Here is an 8494-nt window from a genome sequence, read left to right as displayed (position 1 = left end):
AAATGTCTGAGAGCTTGCTCAGTGCCCCATGCTCAGTGCAGACCTCCTGACTCAGTGGAAAGGAAAGAGAGAAAGAGAAACAGCGAAAGCTTGCAACGTGAAGAGAATCGGCCATTATCTCCACATGAGACCTCACTTAGGGCGGCAGGGCAGCGCAAGGGGGTGAGAGTGCACACATTGAATCCTGAGGCCCTGGGCTAGCTCCACCATTTCTCATTGCTCAGGTCAGCCCATCTGACCAGTATTGTCCTCTCTGCTAGGCATCGTGCCAACACTGGGAACAGAGATGTGAAAGGTTTTAACAAGACCTACTAGCTTCCTGCACTGGGGGCAGGGTGGCCACAAGCAGAGTAACTGACAGCAAGACCTCTATAAGCATGGCTTCCTCCAGAGGGCTCTCAGCCCAGGGTTCCTTGTTCCATTTCTCCATGCTACCTTTTCTCTGTCCCAGCTCTGACCACTCAGCTTTGGGCTGACCTAGCAGGGTCTGCTGTCATACCCTTTCTGGGTATGAGAGAAGTGAAGGCTGGGAGCAGAGGTGAGCACGGAAGCAACAAGCAGGCTGTGATTTCCCAAGGCTTCCGAAATGACAGGGCATCTCTTAACTTTGGGCTACCCCAACCTGGCCAATTTAGAATCGACCCCTACCTCCCACCCTTCCTCAGCCCTCCGCACCACCTCTTGGGTCTTTTATTTTGGGGGTTTGTTTCGTTATATTTTGGTTGTTGTTGTTTCGAGCAGGGTCTTACTCTGTAGCTCTGACTGCCCTGGAACTCCCTAAGTAGACCAGGCTGGCCTTGAACTCAGACCCATTTGTTTCTGTCTCCCAAAAGCTGGGATTATAGGGGTGCCTCACTACACCTGGCTCACCTTTTGTTTTTGCTTTTTTGTTTGTTTGTTTGTTTGTTAGTTTGTTTTTAAGAGACAGAATCTTGCTATGTTGCCCAAACTGAATCAAGGTATTCTTCCTGCCTCGGCTTCCTAAGTGCTTGCTCACAGGTCTGTGCCTCCACACCCAGATCCAATTTAGAATCTCCGAGAGCTCAGGAATGTGCATTTTGCAAGCAGTTTCTCAAGAAATACACTTGTATCTCCAGCATTTAGAAGACTGAGGCCGGAAAAGCTTAAGTCTCAGGATAACCTGGGCTATATACAGAGAAAATAAATAAATATTAAACAAAAAAACCACAAGGGACATTTGTGTCCATTCCAGAGAATGTGTTTGACAGAGAATCTTTGACAACGAATTGATATATCTTTATAATAAACATGTGGAGGAGAGCCAAAAATTACAGTTCCTGGATATAGCTGCACACACCTGTAATCCCAGCAGGTCGATGCAGGAAGACCAGAAGTTCCAGACCATCCTCGGCTACATAGGCAGCCAGGGCTACATGAGATCCTGTTTGAAAACAAGCACACTGAAGCTCTCAAGGGCGGGTTTCAGTTCAGTTTCCTGTAAAAGATGGGCACCTAGACCTTGCTTCAGTCTCTTCAAGTTCTCCAGAGATGGAGGCATAAGGGACTAGACAGTCTTCTATAGACTCTGAGGTGCTTGGAAGATACCAAGAGTATCTTTCTCGAGAACAGTTTGTGAAATTACTCATTGCCAATCCTGGGATGTGTCAGAACTAGGAAGGACCAAGAGAGCACACGAGCCTCTGCACAGATGGGAAAATGAGGCTCATTCAGGAATGGTGCTCATGAGCCCAGCTAGTGACAGAAGCTGGCCCACACTGGATCCTTAGCCCTGGGGTCTGCCTGTCCCCACACCCATGCTGCTCACCCCCAACACCACAGTAGAAAAGCTGAGGGCTAGATCTCATTCAGCACAACCAGGGCAGACACTGACTGACGAGAGGGGTTGGCACAGTCTGGTTCCAGATGGAGCACTTCCTTTCTCTGGGCTTTCCCAGGGGACCCATTAGCAATGACACTCGCTTTTGAAAAGCTGCTCGATAGTCATTCGACAAACACTGACTGAGCATCTGTTATATGTCAAGGATCAAGATGGTTGCTGGGGGGGAACATAATATTGCCCCATTTTAGGATGATTAAACTGTGTTTACCTAGTAGGTTAAAAGATTATACTACCCAGGGTTGCAGAGGCCAAGGCTCATCCTCCCAAAATATTCAACTATACATCCTGCACAAGCTTGCAGTCCTGGGTACTCAGGAGGCTGCGGCGGGAAGATCCCCCGAATATACAGATTCAAGGACAGCTGGGCCACAGAGGGAAAAACTTAATCCAGCATTAAAAACAGGGGCTGAGTTTATGCTAGACAAGGTGTTGCATGCCCTTAATCCCAACAGGCAAGAGGTAAAGGTAGGTGGACTTCTGTGAAGTCAAGGTCAGCCTGGTCTACGTAATGAGTTCCAGGCTAGTCACAGTTAGTGAGACTCTTTCTTTTAAAAAAAAAAACAAAAAACAAAAAATCTCAAGTCCACTTCCGAGGAGACAGAGGGTTCCTCATTCCCACCAACTCTCAGGTGCTGAGCAGCAGAAAGGAGTGCGAGGTGAAGACCAGAATTCCCTGAGGGAAAAGGAGGGTGCGATAAGGGCTTTTGGATCTGTTAATAGTGGACAGCTGAAAAGGGCCGGAGAGATAGGCCCCTTGGCCCCGAGCCTGGAAGAACCTGATAAGGCTGTTCTCAACGTCAGCAGTTCTCCAGAGGCAAGGCAGACCAGCGTCCAAGAACTAATCCACCATCACCGGGCAGCCACTTCAATTGCTCGACTCCTCTCAACATCATAATCCCTTAAGTGAAGCTTACTTATCTGTAGGATGCAGAAAGGAAGAGGCTCAGAGAGGGTGCCTCACAACTCAAGGTCACACAGCAAACTGAGGTAGAAACTTAGCCTGTTCCTCTGAAAAATCCAGGGCTACCCTTGATAGTTGCCAGTCTCTGTTAAGGTTCCAGGAACCAAGGTCAGGATATAATGTGTGTTTTTCAAAGGGTATTAGGATGGACTCTGGCTTGGTTAGTACCTACACCTCCCACCATCTACACCAACTTCCTCTCTGAAGGAGTCCACGGAGGTAGTAGCTCCTGGCCCTGTGCCATGTACCTGGAGACATCTTACCTTTGGTCCTTTCTGAGATGCAGAACGGGCCAGGCGGTGGTGGCGCGCACCTTTAATCTCAGCACACAGGAGCAGAGGCAGATGGATCTCTGGGTTCAAGGCCAGCCTGGTCTACAGAGTGAGTTCCAAGACAGCCAGGGCAACACCAAGAAACCCAGTCTCAAAAAGCAAAAAACAAACAAAAGAGAGGCAGAGTGGTGCAGCAGAGGCTAGACCTCTCGGCCCCCCACCTCGCATTTCCCCTGAGGCGCTCTCTTCCGTGCCACTGCGCCTACCAAACACCTAGTGTGTGTTTGCCGCTGTCGGGTCTGGGGGACACCTGGAGCCTGCAGGCCAGGGCAAGGCTGAAGAATCGAATGGCTTCCATGGACCGGCACAATATGCTCATTAAGAAGTTTGACAAGTGACGGAGATAATTGAAAGCTATTTATTCCACACCAACCTCCCGTACTTATACATCTTAGCTTGAAAGAAAAATTCTAAACACGAGTGTCCCATCATTACAAGGAATACATAATTGGGAGAAATGTCTCTATGGGGACTTCATGTTATTAAGAGGCACAGAGACATCCATTGTTGAGTCCTGGCAGAAGATCTGCATCTGCGGTTCTCCCTTCCCCTTGAGTGATCCCAGGATGCTACACTGACTGGCAGTTTACTGTCCCTAGAGATGGTCTGTCACCATGCCAGCTCTGGTTGAGGAGGCCCCCTGCCCGCTGGAGAGGTGGTCTCATACAAAGGCAAGCCTTCAGAGCCACAGACCCCAGCTCATCCTGGCCAGGTGACAAGGGGCAGTGAGGTACTTCTGGAAGGGCTGTGTGTTCCTCAGGCCCGGAATGTGGGGTAACTGTTCTGAGATAGGTGCCAGGGTCAGATGAAGGGAACATGGCAAGGAGAGTCTTCAAACTGGCCTACAGAATGGCTTACTGTGGAACTGCAAGCACCTGGCTTCCTGATAAAACCAGCCATAGAGTCTGGGGCTGTAACCCCGTGGCTGAGACTGCTTGCCTAGCACGCCAAAGCCCTGGGATCCATCTCCAGCTCTGCTTAAAACTTGTGGTGGTGTACACCTATAATCCCAGCACTAGGGAGACGGAGGCAGAAGGATCAAAAGTGTGAAGATACCCTTGACTATACAGCAAGTTCAGGGCTAGCCTGGACTACACTCACCCCCGTCTCAATGTGAAACAAAAACAGAACCTATCATAGCTGGCAATACTAACCAAGCCATCAAGGCACTGAGCAGTTCCTGTGACACTGTCATGTCCCGTCCCCCACCCCCATCCCCATACTCACTTCCTGGCTTGCCTTGCTCCCTTACTGTGACCATACTTGCTCTGATGTTCCAGGTGGGGCACAGAGTAAATGTCACAACACTATTGATAAGATACTGCACGGGAACGACTGGTTCCAGCACAGCTGCTCCCTTGGCCGGCCATGAGGGATGAGATACAGATGTGGGAGTATAGGGAAAGTAGACATTCCTGGGGTCACTGTGCAGCTCTGGCCCTCAGTCAGCCTGTATGCTCAGCGGGATAAACATCTGAGGGAGAGAGGGTAAACCATGCAGAGTGACGTCATGCTTGCCCTGACCAGAGGATGAGGCTGGAGATTCTTAGAGCCAGTGGCTCTGATTCTTCATCTGTAAATGGGAGTAATAAAATCATGATAATAACAATGTTTGTCTGATAGGGAGGCTGTTGCTATAGTGAATGAGCTGCCGGGTGCTTAGAGCAGTACCTGATGTGCCAAGAGCGCTCAATGCAATGTCAGCTGCTATTAAGAATGGAGACGAAGCCAGGTGGTGGTGCCTTTAATCCCAACACTCCAGAGGCAGAGGTAGGCAGATCTCTGAGTTCGAGGCTAGCCTGGTCTACAGAGTAAGTTCCAGGACAGCCAGGGCTGCACAGAGAAACCCAAAACAAACAAAACAAAACGAGTATGTACTACTCTTCCAGAGGACTCAAACGGTTCTCAGTACCCACTTAGGTCTGCTCACAGTCCTCCATAACTCCAGCTCCAGGGATCCAGCATCTATGGGCACCTTCACACATACACACTTACGCGTGCATGCACACACGCACGTGCGCGCGCACACACACACACAAATAAAAAATTTAAGACAGGGTATCAAAATATTCATACACATAAAATAAAAAAATAAATCTTAAAAACCTTTAAAAGTAATAAAAGGACAGTGAGCTGGCCTGCCGACAAGCCTGAGGACTGGAGTTCAGTTAGCAGAAGGCCCCTAGAATTCATATCAAGGAAGGAGAAGAGACTGTTAACCCACATACACACCCTCCCCACAGAAATAAATTTTAAAAATGTATTTTCTTTGGGCGTAATGGCAGAAGGATCTCTACGGATTCAACACCAGCTTTGTCTACATAACAGGTTCCAGGCCAACCACAGCTACACAGTGAGACTCTTTCTAAAAAATGGATAGATAGAGATTTAGATATATAGATATAGATGTATAAAATAGGAATGAGACACTCTCAATAGAAGTGTGCAAGAGGGTGCACACCTACCATCCCCGTTCTTGAGAGATAGAGGCAGGAAGGTCAGGAGGTCAAGAACAATATTAGCTACATGGTGAATTCAAGACTAGCATGGGCTGTATGAGACCCTTACTCAAACATGCACTCATGTATGTGCACCCGCACATGCACGCACACATGTACACACACATGCAAACACATACAGGCATGCATGCACACACATACACACACATGCACACACACACACTCGATGGAGAGTGAGGCAGTTTCTCTACATTTTCATTTTGAGGTTTCCAAAAAGAAGAAGAAAAACTAGTCCTGCTCACCTGGAGAACAGGAGAGCTGTTCACAATAGCCCGGTCCTGTGAGTCATAGACAAGCCCAGAGAGAGGGAGGGGACATATGTTTGGAGGACAATGGAGTGTGCCACTGGGACAATCCCCTATTCCACTGATCCTGGACCTTTTCTAGGGGCAGGGAGGAAAGAGACAAGGGATTTCATGTAGCTGAGCATGACCTCGAACTCCTGATTCTCTAGTCTCCCGGCTTCTAAGTGCTAGGATTGTAGGTATGCACACCATACCTGGGTCCTGAAACTTTTTTTATATTTTAACATCTCTGAACTTCTTTATGTCTCCTCCTCTCTCTCTAATACTCCCACCCTCCCATTCCTCTCTTTTCTGGTGCTGAGAATCGGAAGCCCCATGCACGCTGGATGCTAGGCAGTGCTCTGGTACTCAGCTAGACGCCAGCCCTTTTTTCCTTGTTAAGGAATCAAAATGATCATGTATCTCAGGTCCTGAGTGGCTTCTTAGAGGTGGTGAGCTACCGTCTACAGCACATGCCCGGTGGGGCTGGGAGTGATATCGGTGGGAGAAGCCAGCTCGCTCCCCGCAGGACTCCGGTTTCCATCCCTTGGACACATATGTGCAGGGCCCAGCCCTTGCCATGTCGTAAGCCCTCAGTTTACCACCATGGTCTTCAGCGTCAGCAGATGCTGGCCACCATTTTGTAGCTGACACCTGCGTTGGGTCCCAGGTGGACAGGTGAAGGACAATTGCAGATACGGAGGAGAGTGGAAAGGGCAAAGTGCCGGGAAAGAAAGACGTTTTAGAATATATTAAGATATTCACTGGAAAAGCCAGAGCCATCCAGCACCCCCCCCCATGCCCGCCCACACACTATTTTTAAATAAAAAAAAAAATCTCCTCTGGAAGCCAGAGTTATATATATGCCAAACAGGCCAGGAAACCCAGCAGGGCTCCTGGGGCTGGCAATGAACCGAAACAGGGGCATTGTGTCCAGGCCACTGGCTGGCTGAGGGGGCATTGTTAGGGCCTGGCCTCGTCTGGGAAGAGGGGGGTGAAGAGGGCAGGGGGAGTGTGTTCCCATGACTCCCTGGGGAGCAATGACAATCAGGGCCAGCTGCGAAGCCTGGCATGCCAGGGGTCTGGTAGGCAGCTGGCCTCAGAAGGGCCATGAAGGGCAGGGGAGGATTGAAGAGGAATAGGGGAGGAGCACTAGGTCCAGGGCCTCTCTCTTGGCCAGAGACAAACTCCAAAGCAGAGAGACATGGGGGCTACTCACTGCCCCCTCATCTCTCTCACCCTTCTCCAAGGACACCCCAGACCCACCCACTCTTCCTTCACAAGCTGTGGACACCCTGGACCACAGGGCTTCTGGCTGGCACCCCGAGCTCCTGTGCTCTGTTCCTCCCGTGAAGGCAGAAAAGTCTTTGCCAAAGCTAACTCACACCGCACTGGTATTCCCTGGCTAACTCACACCGCATTGGTATTCCCTGGAGCAGGCCCAGTGCTTTCCCTAGGCATGTCATGCGCGCTGCAGGTATCCAGGGTGACAGCTAGGCTCATCACGCCTAGCTCAAAAAAACAAAGACATAATCTGAAAAAAAGTAAAGAAAAAGAGATAGGACTTGCTGCTGATGCTCTAGCTTCAAATTTGTGATCGTCCGGCCTCACCTGGAGGTCCTGGGATTATATATACATTTTGTTTGCTTATTTTGTTTTGATTTTCTTTTTTGTTTCTGTTTTGTTTTTGAGATAGGGTTTCTCTGTGTAGCTCTGGCTGTCCTGGAACCTGCATTGTAGACCAGGCTGGCCTCAAAGTCATAGAGATTCGCCTGCCTCTGCCTCCCTGAGTGCTGGGACAAAAGGCGTATGCCACCACTGCCCCTCTTGTTTTGTTTTGTATTTGTACTTTTTGAGATGGCGTCTTATTATGTAACTTTGGCTGGACTGGAACTTGCTATGTAGTCCTAATTGGTCTCAAATTCGCAGAGATCTACCTTCCTAAAGATATGGGCCACCACCTCCACGACTGATCATCCATTATTTTCAGTTATGTGTACATGTGTTGGGGTGGTATGTGCATGTAAATAGAGGTGGTCATAGAAGTCAAAGCACCAGATCCTCTGGAGCTGGAGTTAGAGGTCCTTGGGAATCACCTGATGTGGGTGCTGGGAACTGAACTTGGGTCCTCTGCAAGAGCAATACATGCTTCTAGCAGCTGAGCCATCTCTTTAGTCTTGAACCCTGAGATTATAGATGTGTATGACAGCAACCAGCTGGATTTTGTTATTTAATGTAAAGGAGGAGCAGGAGGAGGAAGAAGAGGGTATATTGTGTTTGACTATAACCCAGCACTTGGGAGGCAGAAGCAGAAGGATGTCTGAATGCAGAGACAGTCTGGTCTAACAAAGTTTTAGATCGCCGGGCGGTGGTGGCGCACGCCTTTAATCCCAGCACTCGGGAGGCAGAGGCAGGTGGATCTCTATGAGTTCGAGGCCAGCCTGGTCTACAAGAGCTAGTTCCAGGACAGGCACCAAAGCTACAGAGAAACCCTGTCTCAAAAAACCAAACCAAAACAAAACAAAAATCAAAGTTTT

Source organism: Chionomys nivalis, chromosome 9, assembly GCF_950005125.1.
Source record: "Chionomys nivalis chromosome 9, mChiNiv1.1, whole genome shotgun sequence".
Classification (NCBI taxonomy): domain Eukaryota; kingdom Metazoa; phylum Chordata; class Mammalia; order Rodentia; family Cricetidae; genus Chionomys; species Chionomys nivalis.
Note: the sequence above shows the minus strand (reverse complement) of the source record.